At 31.2% G+C, this 14729-nt stretch overlaps 1 pseudogene; it reads right to left on the reverse strand.

The window, feature by feature from the left end:
* Positions 1-4134: 4134 nt before the first annotated feature.
* LOC21410021 lies at positions 4135-6761 on the reverse strand (annotated as a pseudogene).
* Positions 6762-14729: the final 7968 nt, after the last annotated feature.

Below are 14729 nucleotides of genomic sequence, written 5' to 3' on the forward strand. Positions count from 1 at the left end.
TTTTAACGGTCCGGTCCAATTTAAAATTTTATCTAAACATTTAGATAAAATTAAGTCAAAACTCGTAGTTTTAACTTCACTTATTTGCACATACCTTTAAGAGTTTGGGCAACCTTGTTATTTACGTTTAGATTTTGGATGATTGTATTATTATTAATTGTAGATTTAGACTTTTGATGATTGTATTATTATTAATTGTGGACTTTTATTTTGGATTGCATATTGTTGTTTAATAGTTATGGACTGCTGTTGAGGACTACATATTATTTTTATTCGTAATTTTTAGGATGTTAATTTTAAAAAATGATATGTATTGTTAAATATATGATTTTACTTATTAAAAAAAAAATACACATACGCAATAACGGTCCAAACCAAGATTTAACGAGACCGGACCGTTTGTTAATGGTTTACTTCAGAACGGTCCGGTCCGGTCTTAGTTTATTAATGGTTTGATTTAATTTAGATTTTTGAAAATCGTTATTAATGGTCCAGTTCCAAAACCTAACAGTTTGGGACCGAACCAGACCATGAGCACCCTTACGTTTAATGCTATTTGAAGGCTTTTTTGTCATTTCAAAAATAAAATCATGATGTCACATTTTCTTGTTATCGCTTATTACAGTTTGTTTTTTTTCGTTTGCTCATTATGTATTCTCTCTCTTCTTATTTTCTTTTGTTTCCTTTAACAGTTAAGTTATGCTGATAAAAAAAAGAATATATATATATATATACACACACATATTACGTTAAAAAAGAAAACTAAAAATTCATGTGTCTTATTTATTTCATTTCACAATTCTAACCCCTTCGTTTTAAGTTTAAAAAAATACTTAAAAGAAACCCTTAAAAAACAAACCTTTAGTCCTTATCTTATATAGATTTCATCTTTATTTGTGCCCCACTAAAATTAAAATTCTGGATCCGTCATTGTATAGCACCGCACAGAGAATGTGGTATTATATTGATTCTGTTTTTTCACCTGCTTTGAGTAAAGACGAAAGCAATGATATAATAATTGAAAGTTTTAATGTTAAGAGTCATTGTGACCTGTACTTTTCTAAGTTATATACATCTCTTGATCATAAGTACGTAGGAATATTTTCGCTAGACTCATATTGAATAGGAAAGATGTGCCGGGAGATTGCAATATTTTGGGTGGTTGAAAACCAATAGTTTCACATGGGAAATTTTAAAGGAAAATAAGTGCAACAACAAAATTTTTGCGTGTATTAAATGTACGCATTAAGTGTACAATTTCAATATAACGAGCATTGGGAAATAATTGTGCTTTTAGGATGCTTATTCTATTGATACAGGATTGTTGAAACACACAAAATGAATGCGTCTGTTGATCAACAGATACGAATTTAACTATGAAGAAGGCACATTATATTTGGAATAATCATCAATTTTTGATATTCAGAAGATTGGCGTATCAAATTTATATATTTTTTATTATTCAGAAGATTTCTGGTTTTTTTTTTTTTTGGTATCTTGGAGGGCATTTAGCGGGAATACTTGGAAGCCAATTTTCGATTTAGTGGAGGCAAAAATAACACACCTTCAAGAAATTATTTGCGTGTCAAGTTTATAACTTTTTTTAAACAGTTTTCTGTCTTTTTCCATTTTATCAATTCCAAATATATAATATGTACATGTAGGGGCCTTTTTTTTTTACCATCAACACTTTTGTGGGGTGATTTTTCTTTCATAATTAACTGAATCACTAGCGTAATTCTCTTATATTGAATCTATGTTAGAAACTAAAAGTTATTTTTTAAGCTTATGGCAATAACGACTATGTAGAAGGTAAAATCTACAATTAGAGAAATCATTGGCCAATGACATGAGTTAGGAGTCATCGATTGGTGAAAATAATCTGCTATGAGAACGAAGGCGTTAGTAAACGTGAAAGTAAATGAAAACAATAAAAAAACACAAGGAATTATAGTGGTTCCCCTGATAATGCAGAGTACGTCCACTGTAGGGCTCCGGTGGTTTCACTATGACTGTTGAAGAGCGTTACAAAGAATCATTCTGATGAGAACGGGATAAGAGAGAGAAATGTATGTTAGAAAATACATTATATAATAGAGAAAAAATGTTGTAAGTGAGCGTGGGGGCTTTTGTGTGCTATAGAAGCATGCCGAACTGTGTCCAAATGCTTGTATTTATATTTGATGAGGCTCCGCTAGTTTTTTCCTGATTCTCTGCATAATATGGCCTTCAATTTGTGATATTCCCTTCCTTTTTGGGCGCTGCATGACTTTCATTAACTGGTTGTGTCCATAGTTGATCAGTCAATCATGGTTTCTTGTCTATTTTGAGTTGATCCGGCCTCTTTGTACCCTGATTGCTGAAGATATAGGTCCTGTTTAGAATTGATTCCGTTTTTATTTTTCACGTTTTTGAGAAAGAATAAATGAAAACGTTTCTAAAACGGCGTTTGGCGCAATAAAGACAAAAAAAATGAAAATGAAAACGATTTTTTAGTTTAGTGTAAAATGAAAGAGAAATGAAAAATGACTTTTAATCGTTTTTAATTTTTTGTTTTTGTTTTCTCCTATCTCGAGCAGAGAGAGAGAAAGAGAGACATTAATGGGTTTTTTTACACTAAAAACAATCTCTTGATAAAATTACTAAACACATTTTTAAAAATGATTTTTTTCTGAGATTGAAAACGTTTTCATTTTCATTTTCATACAAAAAATAAAATCATTTTGGAACGAGTTTCAAACGCGCCCATAGTTTCCTTATGTGGAAGACAATCAATTCCGTCAAGTGAGAGAGTTGTTTACGGCATAAATTGACCATTGACCTTTTTTTCATTAATTCTTCTGGCTGGAGCAGTTGATTTCTTTCATTTTCTTGCTGATTCTGTTGCCAAATCTCATATAAGAAATGTCTTGAGGATATTCTCTCGTAACTTGATGACCAAGGTTGTTCATCTACTCATGGGATGGACCGGTGGAGTTGATCAGTTGACCAATCAATTCTGCCTGCTCGGGGAGTTGCGGTGACTCGTTTAGTGACCTTCCGGAGCCCGAGTTGCCATGTGTACGGTGAGAGATGAGGTACGAAATCTTACCTCAACAACTATCATGCTTATATGTCAAGAATGATTATATGAACAATCTTAAAAGACATGTTAATAAACGACTATCTTTTTAATATGAATAATAATATGCGCATCTGTCGTTTTTCTATTAATATGAGTCATTTCATCGTAACTGACTGTCAGTCATGCATGAACATCTTCATTATTATTCATATTAAAAATGATAGTCATTTATTGATCTGTCTTTCAATATTAATTACATAATTATTCATGACAGATTGTATGAGAGTTGTTTATTGTCATATGCTTAAAACTGATTTTTAGTTCTCAAAATAATAATTGTTACAACTCAATACAAGATAATTACACTAATTCTTCCGTCGATTATAATGGCACATGGAAAACAAGCCCAATCATTTACAAATTAGTGGAGGACTAGTCCATATATAAGATATTAGTTTCCATCAGTTTATGATTATTTGTATCATTAGACCTAATCACGAGCAAATTTTGGTCTGTGGCCATCTTTACTGAAACACACACACATCGGGCCAGTTTGGTAGTACTATAAATTTTAGAAAAATTGATGTTAACTGTGTTGAAAAACAAAACAGTTGTTACAAAAAATAGCTGAGTATTTGATAAACTGTAATTATACAAGTATTGATTCCAAGGGTATTATGGATATTATGAAAATTTCATTAATTATACTTAAAGGTGATTGCTGCACAATCTAAAAGTCAAAGTTGCCTTCGGGCTGCTTTTGATTTAAACTGTAAATTCTTCAAAAATTCTTTAAGAATCACTTCTTATAATTTTTACCAAACACAAATTTCAACTATAGATGACTAGAGAATTGATTTTGAACTCCAAAAATCACTACCAACCATACCCATCATAATAGTAATAATACACACAAATAGGTAACGGTAGCTAGTGTCATTAGTACCGACACGTTATGTATATATATATATTATATATATGATCACAACATTGCATATGTAGAAAAGATCACAAGAACAAACCAGACCAAAACAAGGGATCAGAGCAGCAACGTCCTATTCATATCAAATTTATAACTGAACATAAAGATGGTCAGGAAGTCGGGGCTCCATAACCGCAACAAGCGGGAACTTTCGGACGGTCGTAAGCCCATAAAGCTCCTCCATGCCCAAATCCTTAGCTTTCTCATGATTCCCACCCACCTTCCAACTAAATCCATGCAACAAGTTGGCCAAACTAGAACTTATCAACTTCATTGCCAAACTGTACGCGGCACATCTCCTCCGACCCGACCCGAATGGCACCAACACTCAAAACAATGCCCTTTCACGTCAATGCCCTTATCCTTCCCCAAGAACCTCTCCGGCCGGAACTCCTCCGGTGCGTCCCACACCGACGGGTCTCTCCCCATGCTCCACGCGTTTATGAAGACAGGTGTCGCTTTGCGTAGCCGCCGACGTGGCAGTCCTCGAGAGCCAGGTGGGGCGCGTGTAGAACTGCGACTGGGTGTTTTCTCAGCGTCTCTTTGGTAATGGCCTCTATGAAAGGAAGTTGAGGGAGGTCTTGTTCTGAAATCCATGGGTTTTTTTCCGATCACTGTGTCGAGCTCTTTGTGGCTTTGTCGATGAGGGAAGGATTTTTTAGCAGCTACGACATGGCCCATTCTACAGTTGATGCAGAAGAGTCTGTGCCAGCGGCTATTATGTCCTGCATTTAGATTGGCACACAAGTAAAAAGATCATAATGAGACTCGTGTTTCCTCTATCTCTCTTTAATGTAATCCGCAATTCACGTTTAAATATACTTATATTTCAAACCTTAAATCCCGAACCAACCAAAAATCAATTTTTTAATCACTATATGTAGACATAATATTTAGGACTCTATATTTTATAAAGTGAATTAAATTCTCTTACAAACTTAATTTCATTTCGAGTAAAAATAGATTAAAAAAAAAAGATAAAGTGAATTCAATAAGAGAGATAATAGTTTAAGAAAAATATATATAGTTGCGTTGTAAATTTAACTAAAAATCTTGATTCACCATACCTCCAAAAAAAAAAAAAAAAAAAAATATTGGCTACGTCACTAGTTAACATGATAACTTTAATCTCTTAAAGTATAAATCGGCGTTTCAATCAGTAAGCAGGTGTCTTATAATCTTTCCAAGACCTAAAAGGTCTTCTAGAGAGGCGAAAACTTATATTAAAAGGGGGCAAAAATTCCATAGCTATGACACACACACACACACACACACACACACACACACATATACCTGAATAAACCGCTTGACGTTGTCATAACTAAGCTTAACTTCAAGGTTTGGATTTTCAGCCAACTCCAAGAGCAAATCCACCATGTCCTCCTCCGCAAGATCCTTCACTCCCAACCTCTTTGCCCTGTGCTCTCCAAGCACATGATCATGAAACCGATCAAATCTCTTCTTCAAAGCCTTCATTCTTCTCTCGTAACCCTGCAAGTCCAAGAATCTGAGCCACAGAATCCAGTCCCCAATATTGAACACCCCACTAAGCACCAACAACTCGTCCAACATTTCTTGAAACTCTTCTAATTTCACCGTCGACGACGCCTCGTCGGTACTTCCCGACTCGCTAAAACATTTCTTTCCCAAGACCATTCTACTCATAACGCTAAGAGTGGCGCGAGAAATCTGCTCTTTTAGCACAACAGGCTTCCCTGACAAAGCAAAAAGTCTTGACATAAAAGCTCGCATTTCGTCAACACGAATGTACTCGCAAGACTCGAGTCTTTTCGAGCTGAGAAGCTCAATTAGGCAAAACTTATTAATTCTCAATTAATTATCATTGAGTGTTTGATTTTAGAGTTTCGTAATTCTAAACTTTTCATTTTGCTCTTTATGTCTTCATAGATTCAAGAAATTGACGAGAAATACTCGGGTTTTTTAAACAAAGCATTAGAGCGATAATTGTTCGAGGTCAAAAAACTGAAATTATCATCCTAATTACTCGGTCACTAGGTATTATTCTTATTCGAGTTTTTAATTAATAAATTAATGTAATTAATTTATTCATGTATAAATTAATATAATCTATAAAGCATCTCAAAGATTTTATAAAAATTTTTGTTATACACTATCCGTTAATCATACGGTTCCGCATCCGAATTCAATTTGAAAACCAACAATTGGTACGCCAATAGGGTCCATAAGGAGCCCAAGTGATGTTGGAATAGTTATAAGTGGTGTACTTTCCGCCGCGAGTTGCGGTCTAGAGGCAAAGATTTGATCATGTGTTTTGAGAAATAGTTTCGCCATTTCTGCATAAGAAGCAACCACAACAGGAACAGAGCCAAACTTGAGTTGCATAAGGGAACCGTATTTTCGGGACAGTTTGTGAAGGGATTGGTGAGGAAGGTTACCAATGAGGTTTAGGTTTCCAATGATATGCCATGGTTTGGGACCCGGAATAAGTTTTCGGAAATGGGTTTTTGGAAAGAGGACTTTAATTTTGAGATAAAGGTCAGTAAAGGTAGGGATAACAAGAAGGTGAAAAGAGCCCAAAAAGGAGCTAAATATTCCATTTTACTTTGCTGTGGTTGGTTGGAGTTTGAGGCACGGTTGTGTGCATTTTATAAAGATGAATCTATAGGCTGAAGAGCCACAGGGTTATACTGCAAGGAATATACATGGAGATTTGTCCCTCCTCATGTCAATCATGTTTTGCATGTTATTTTGTTAAACGACGTGTAAAAGATTGAAACGCGAGTCGGACACTAGCGGGAAATATACATATATATATATATATATATATATATATAAGTGTGATTTTAATGGCTACTATAATATATTATATTTACCCGTTAATGAGTACATTATTTTAGTTGTAATATATTGATATGATAATTTTAATTAATTGGATTGTTAATTAAAAAATTTATGACATTTAAGGAGATTGTATTTTTATCACAACAAATCATTAATAATTTATATTTAATAAGTAACTATTATGAAAACGTAAAAATTAAAAACTCGTTCATATTATATATTAGGTAACTAAAAAAACGTATAATAGAGTGATTTTCAACCTGCTCAACCAAATATATTTTATAGTGGAGGAATAATATGAAATTTTTTTGGGTTTTCAATACCAGTCTTCCAGATTTTTTATTATAAGGTTTGGGTATACTTTCTTAATTTCTGGGAGTTGAAAGTGTTAGGAACTCTATAACTAATTTAAGGATTAAATTGTAAAAGAAAATATTAAGGAAAAAGTGTCAACTAATTATATATGAGAAGTTAAAAGGTCACATGTGCTAAAAATTAATAGTTACTCCATTTAAAATTTAACCCCGGTTAACGTTTGGAGTTAATTGCTCCTATTTTTGAAATTCATGGGATGAAATTGCCAATCAAAAAATAGAAACGAAAATGCGAAATCACCACTAATTTAGAGGGCATGAGTTAAAAACCGAAATTTTTTTTTAGTAGAAAACACACTATGAAAATGTTTTCGATAGATTTAGTTAAATCTTTCTATTATGAAGTACTAAGTAGGGTTATCATATATTTTCTATTGAAGCTGATGCGTGATCATAATTTATCTTTTCATATATTGATTTTCTTTTGAGATTGAAAGGGTACCATTTAAAAAAAAAAAAAAAAAAAAACACACACACACACACACACACGTTATTACTCAGTTAGTTCCTAAATAATAAGTATTATGTCATTTTAGTTCTGTTAAACTTTTAATTTTAACAAATTGGTATATAAACTTTTATTTTTTTGACCTTTTAGTCTCTGACACTAAAATTGTTAAGGATTTCTAATATTTGACAGAGAGATGGCGTCCTAATCGCATAATAAGTAATAACTAAGTTGTCGCTCGTTTCAAGTTCATTGAGGCATAGTTACATTAAATATTCAAAATATTCTCTAATTGTTGTTAAAGATAAAACTAGAAGATTTTGCATTTAAAGCAACTATTTTCATTAAACAAAAGTTTTTTTTTCCCCTAAAATCATAAAACTTAAGTTACTAAGCGAATTTGTACCTGACTATCTTTTAGAAATTTAAGAAATTATTCGTATATATTTTAGTGTGAGGAATTAAAATTGTCAAAAAAAAAAAATTCTATGTGAGCAAGCAATTTGTTAAAATTAAAAATCTAGGGAATAAAAAATGACACAGTTTAAGGAATAACAATGCTAATAATCTAAATATTTTTGTTTAATATGAAAGTGAAAACTTAGAAACGTGCCTGGTGGCTGCATGCCCGGAATTCAACCCGTACTGATTATATCTTGATGTAGGTGTCATGATATGGCCATTATTATATGTTAAAATGAATATTGAAACCATTATCCATTGTTAAACAATGTCCATGATTTAAAAATAAACAAAAAATGTTCATTTACTACCAGCAATATATATAAGGTAGGTCGGGGTCTGTGTCCTACGGAAAATGCTTAAGATTATTTTTAGGGATCCTACAAGATAGATCTCATACGGTAGTGAAAATCACATTAAAATAAGAAAATTATACAAAATAAACAGTTTCTAATACAAATTTAACCATTCAAATCTAAACATGTATCAATAGTTTATTTTTAAAATTTTAACATAAAAATTTTCTATTTTCAGATTATCGATTCAATATTATACACATGATTTCAATAGAAATATTTTGCAGTGATGCCCTTTGATCACATTCACGTGGTAGCTACGATTGTCGACTGGATGCCCCTCCCCAATCCCCTGACAAATAGTTTCCTAAGAGATAATAATAAACAATGTCCTTTTGGTCACAGCTAGCTAGACATGATGTTCATATATAGAAGACGAATATTTTACTTCTTTGTGTCAATCAAGTTTTGCGTGTTAATTGTTAAACAATAATTTAAAAGGTTAACAGGTATACATTAGTTAATTTTTTTTTTGTTTTGTTTTTTGGAAGTTAACTAAAATTAAGAATTTAAATTAAAATATTCTCGTCAACTTGTCATGATGCATGTATCTTGACATGGCCGCCCTCACACAGTTGGAGGTAAGTGTGAAACGAACAGAGGTATGCTACGGATTTGGTGTTGGCTGATGCGATGGAGCTTAAGGTTGAAGACGACGAACTAAGAACCAAATTCATTTTTTAGTTTGCTATATGTGAGATTCATTATGCTTTTGTTTGATCCGTTCGTTTCGTTAATTTGAAGCATAGCTCAAATTGTTACTATAGTATTTTTTCTTATAAAAATTTAAATTCAACTTTTTGTATTATTTTCTTTCACATAATTCACTTTTCAACTCAAATTATCAACTCTAATAAGCAAAACAAACGGGTTTTTTAATGTTAATGTGAAAATTTGATGAGCTAGCTAAAATTAGAATTTTTAGTTGAAGTTTACCAAATTTTTTTAATTTAAAAATAACGTTTGAGTAAAAATGTTATGGTCGCGTTTGAAATTAATCTCATTTTTATTTTTCATATTTTTTGAGAAAAAAAAATAAAAACGTTTTTAAAACGGCGTTTGGCATAATAAAGACAAAAAACATAAATAAAAATAATTTTTTGGTTTAGTGTAAAATGAGAGAGATGAAAAACGACTTTTAGTCGTTTTCATTTTTTATTTTCGTTTTCTCCTCTCTCCAGCAGAGAGAGAGAAAGAGAGACATTAATGGATTTTTTACACTGAAAATAATCTCTTCATAAAACTATCAAACCCATTTTCAAAAATAATTTCTGTCTGAGATTGAAAACGTTTTCATTTTCATTTTCATATAAAAAATAAAATTATTTTAAAATAAATTCTAAACGCGCCCTATACTTGCATCGTTCATAGTAGCAATGATATATATATATATATATATATATATTTTTTTTTTTTTTTTTTTTTTTAATGCAGGAGCGTGAGCCACTGACCCTCCCCTGTTCTTCTTTAGGATCTATGTTTCTGTCTGTATTATATTTAATAATAATTTGACTTGCCGTTTTGGTCTTTTCGTTGTCGTTTATAAAGTGCTAAGAAATGTCATCGTTTTGGAGGTTACATGCGCATGAGTACTTGATTGAGTCGTTCGTTCGTTGCTCCCCATTGTAATTGCAGTTTCGATATCTTGGCGTTTTAATATAGTGAATGAAATAGAGTTGCTGATACTTTATCCTTATCCTTTTTGACTCGTTCTTTAATTTCTGTGTGAACTCTACGAAATTTTCACCCATTGTTCTCAGCTGGAATTTCTCAGAAATTCCTTTGATTTTGGCTCCTACGTCATTCTATATCATGGTTTTGAACAATAATACCAAAGATATAAAATATTTATGACGACCTATGATACATCAAACAAATATATATCATATATGTACATTAATGTCATAATATCTATGGGTATACGTGGTACTTTAAAAACGTATCTCGATTCTCGCCATGAGGCTTAAAAGAAATTTTATCAATTAATGACATATGTGTTAGAGATAATGGTCCAACGGATTCGAAGATAACAATCTGCAACAATACTTCCTAGTTTCTAACAATAGATTTGCTAATTATCCTCTATTTTGTAATATGTTGTAACTAGTTTTCACTTTTATGTTTTCAGTTGATAGTTACTAATTGTATATATATGTACACTTGTAAACGTTCTTTAAGCGTGAAATATAATCTAATATTCAACTATGTTATGGTATCAGAGCTTTCTCTCTGACGAGCTCTTCTTTTGGTTTTTTTTTTCTCTCTTGCAATGGCTTCTGACTCTGCTAATAGTAATCATAATTCTTCTCAGCCAAATCCAATTGTTGCTTTTCTTTCAAATTATGTTCACCTGGTCACTATAAAAACTGCCACTCAATTACCCCTCAAATTGACTTCACTAAACTATCTCTCTTGGAAAGCCCAATTTTACTCTCTTTTTTGGTTTAGATGGTTCTCATCCTTATCCACCTAATACTACAACCGTAAATGGTCAAAATACTCCTAACCCAGCTCACATTTTATGGCTTAGGCAGGATCACCTTATACTGAATGCAATCTTAGCTTCCTTATCTGAATATGTCATTCCTCTTGTTTCCTCTGCTAGGTCCAGTGGAGAAGCCTGGACTCGTTTAGCACGTCTTTATGCAAAACGATCTCATATCTACATAGATACATACATACATATATATACATATATACATACATATAAATGTCACATGTACTTTTAAATTTTTACGTGATTTTATATAAATTTAACAGATAAAAAATTTAATCAGTCGATAAGGTTCTTTAAAAGCAATCCGACAAAATCTAAATGAAAAGTTTCAGTTTTAAAAAATATATGAAAATCTAAGCACTATAAAGACTCAAAAAGCAGTTAAGAGAAACTCCAATATCCAGAGAGCGAAAATTTAAATAAACAAAATAATTGACAAATGGTACCAGAGACGGGTGAGAGCAAGTGTTCCATGCATGCATGTTTTTTTAATTAATAATGGTCACCTTTTTTATCTTTCTTCTTGTTGTCGTTTCATCAATCCACAGAGAGAAACGACAGGAAGCCATTGGTTGGTTAAGGGACAATTCATAAATAACGTAAGAAATGAATCAATTTGCTAGCAGTTTGTTTAGCGTATAAATATACCAAGTGATCCAAAATAGCAGAGTCGAAGGATTATATAATTGGCACAGTAAAAGGGAAGGCAGTATGCCAGTATTCGTGTGGAAACGACGACAAAAACATACGACATGTACTGAAAAACACCACCAGTTATGAAGCGAAAAACTACAGCGAAATGAATTAAACGACGACTTTGGGTAACGGCAGCAATATATGGAACACGACATATTAGTGAAACGACAACAAAATACCAACACATGCTCTTATAACGACACTAAAGGAAGACGTCAATAACATTAATAACTATAGAAACTCGAACGACGAAAGTGATTAAAATCTCGAACACCTTAACCAATCCTAAATGAAAATTGCTCAACTTACCTTGATTTGTTGGGTAAAAATTTTACCCTTTTCATCTTAATTAATACCTTTTAACTAATATAGTTATTTAATTAAAAATTATTGAGTCAATGTTTGTTGGTCAAACATCAAAAGGGTACCATTTAAAAATAAAAAAATAAAAAATACCACTCATAATGGTAAAAATTATTTATACCCCTCCACTAAAAAATAAACAATTACCATCTAATTAATAAAGAGAAAGAAAATTTTTTAAAAAAATAAAAATAAAAAATGTAATAATATTTTATTTCTGTCATTGTTTATATATTATCTTATGTCACAAAAATCTTATAAGTTATCTTTTTTATAACTTATAAGTTATCTTTTCATATCCTCATTTATTTAGGCATTTTCGAAACACATTAAAAAATAAGCGACACCAAAATTGAAATCACTAATTTCAGGAGGAACAAAAGAAAATAAACATAAACATAAAAGTGAAAATAAAAACATCAATAGTAGCTGGATCAGAAGTTCAGTAAGAAGCGAATTAAGTGCGACTAAATATTCTTAATTTTATTTAATGCAAAGCTTTATTTTCTTTTAAAAAAAAAAGTTTTTAGCACATTCACCCTCTAAACTTATTGTGGTTTAGTAAATTGCCCTCTAAACTTTTAATTTTAGTAAGTTACCCCCTCAACTTGTAAAATTATTACGATATGTCCATTTTGATAATAATTGTGTTAAATTAAAGTCGAAAAAGCACGTTCAGTGAAAAATTTTGCCATCCTGATGCAAAGTAACATAAATATTTTAATTTCTTAATTTTTAATCCATTAAATCTGATAAAAAATTTAAGCAAATTTAGTAAAATGGGTACATTACAATAAATTTATAAATTCGGAGGGTTGATTGTCAAAATTAAAAATTTAAATGACAATTTATTAATTCACGATAAATTCGGGGGACAATTACGCTAAAAACCTAATAAAAAAAAAGCTGTGACTTCTTGAAACTCTGGGATAAACAGAAATAATAGATTTCTGGAAATATTTATGTATTATTAACTACTGATAGGCTGGACAGTATACTATATTAACTTCTAAACTAACTAACTCTTTAAACAATCAATAATAATATGACACATAGCAGAGCTAAACTAATCAGGCTAGCTGTATAGTACAAGTACTGGACTAACAAGTAAACTGCTTACCAAATTAACTTCTTAACGTCTTAACGGCCTAATCAGTTATTGGCTAGTTATTAGTTTGTATAAATTGCTAACTGGTTAACCATCATTCTTATCATATCTGGATATACTTGAGAGTTTCATTAACCCAATAGGCAGCTGAATCAGTAGATAATTTAAGTGTTCAGCCGGGCGACGAAGAATGAAAATTAAAAAATAAAAATAAAATAAAATAGATGCATTACAGTACTTTTGGTGCTTAAATGAAAAATCTCCTTTTTAATCGTTTTTGTTTTTTCATTCAAATTTTCATGGTGTGACACTTTTTGCATTGCAACAGCATACACTTTTTTTTAAAAGTTATTCATTTTTTTTTTGTTATAGTATTTTTCCTCGTAAAATTTTAAATTTTTTGGCTAAATCTATAAATCAAAGAAGTAATTATCAATGAGTTTCTTACTTATAAAAGTGAAAAAGACCTGTAAAAAGAAATTATATTGATACCTGCAATATCTATTAAGCGCCCCAAAAACATATATTATTAACGTCTCATGTATAACTCCAATTTAAAATATGTTAAGAACCTAAATAAAGTCTTTTTTAATAGTTTTAATAGTAGTATAAATATGGGGTTTAGTTGGTAGGGAGAAGAGGATCAGATTTATAAAGTGCTAGTGCTGAGCATTATTTTAGAGGTCGGAGATTTTAAAAATCGCTCATCTATCTTGTAATTTTTTATTTTTAGTGTTGTTAATAAAGTATAGATTTTCGGATTACTAACAAAATCACATGCAAGTTGATATGTCTTAATTTCCTCATGTGCCAGAAGCCTATAAATGTCGCAAAAACATACCATGAGGTACGTTAATTAATCATGGAAGATTTGTATTAATATTAAAAAACAAAATTATATTTTATACTTCCATTTTCCAACAACAACCTATCATGTTTATACTCTTCGATAACTGTGCCTGAGGGCTGAGAAGATTTGGATTACTCTCTAACAAACGCGTTGGATAAAATGTGTAATTTTATTACAAAGTATGAATAATCTGCTATATTATCAGGGATAACCTAACATATTATTCTCTGACAATCGATACCGGCAACCAGCCACTGGCAACGGCTAGTGGTCTCTATTGCTTCTAACAAAAACATGGTGATTCTAGTAGATTATCTTTGACAATGGAGGAAATGTGAGTAGAATTTGGCCGATCGTTTATGCTATGTTTGGTATGATGGATAGAAAAGGGGAAAGAAAGAGAAGTAAAATATATAAGTGAATGAAGTAAAATAATTTTCTCTCGTGTTGTTTGGTAGAAGAGAAAAAAAAAAGTGAAAATAAAATATCAAATTTAAGGTATTTTTATAATAATACATCAATACAAATAAAAATATGATGAATAGTGAAGATTAAAATTGTTATTTTACATCTCATTTTTTATCAAACTTGTTTCCTCCTCTTTTCTTCCCAAAGTTGAAAGGATTAAAAATTAGTGAATCTTACGGATTTTCATTTTATTTCTTTCCTCATTTTCTCTCTACTAAACAACCTAAAATTTCATTTT

This window comes from Morus notabilis, unplaced genomic scaffold (genome assembly GCF_000414095.1).
Source record: "Morus notabilis unplaced genomic scaffold, ASM41409v2 Scaffold329, whole genome shotgun sequence".
Taxonomy (NCBI): Eukaryota; Viridiplantae; Streptophyta; class Magnoliopsida; order Rosales; family Moraceae; genus Morus; species Morus notabilis.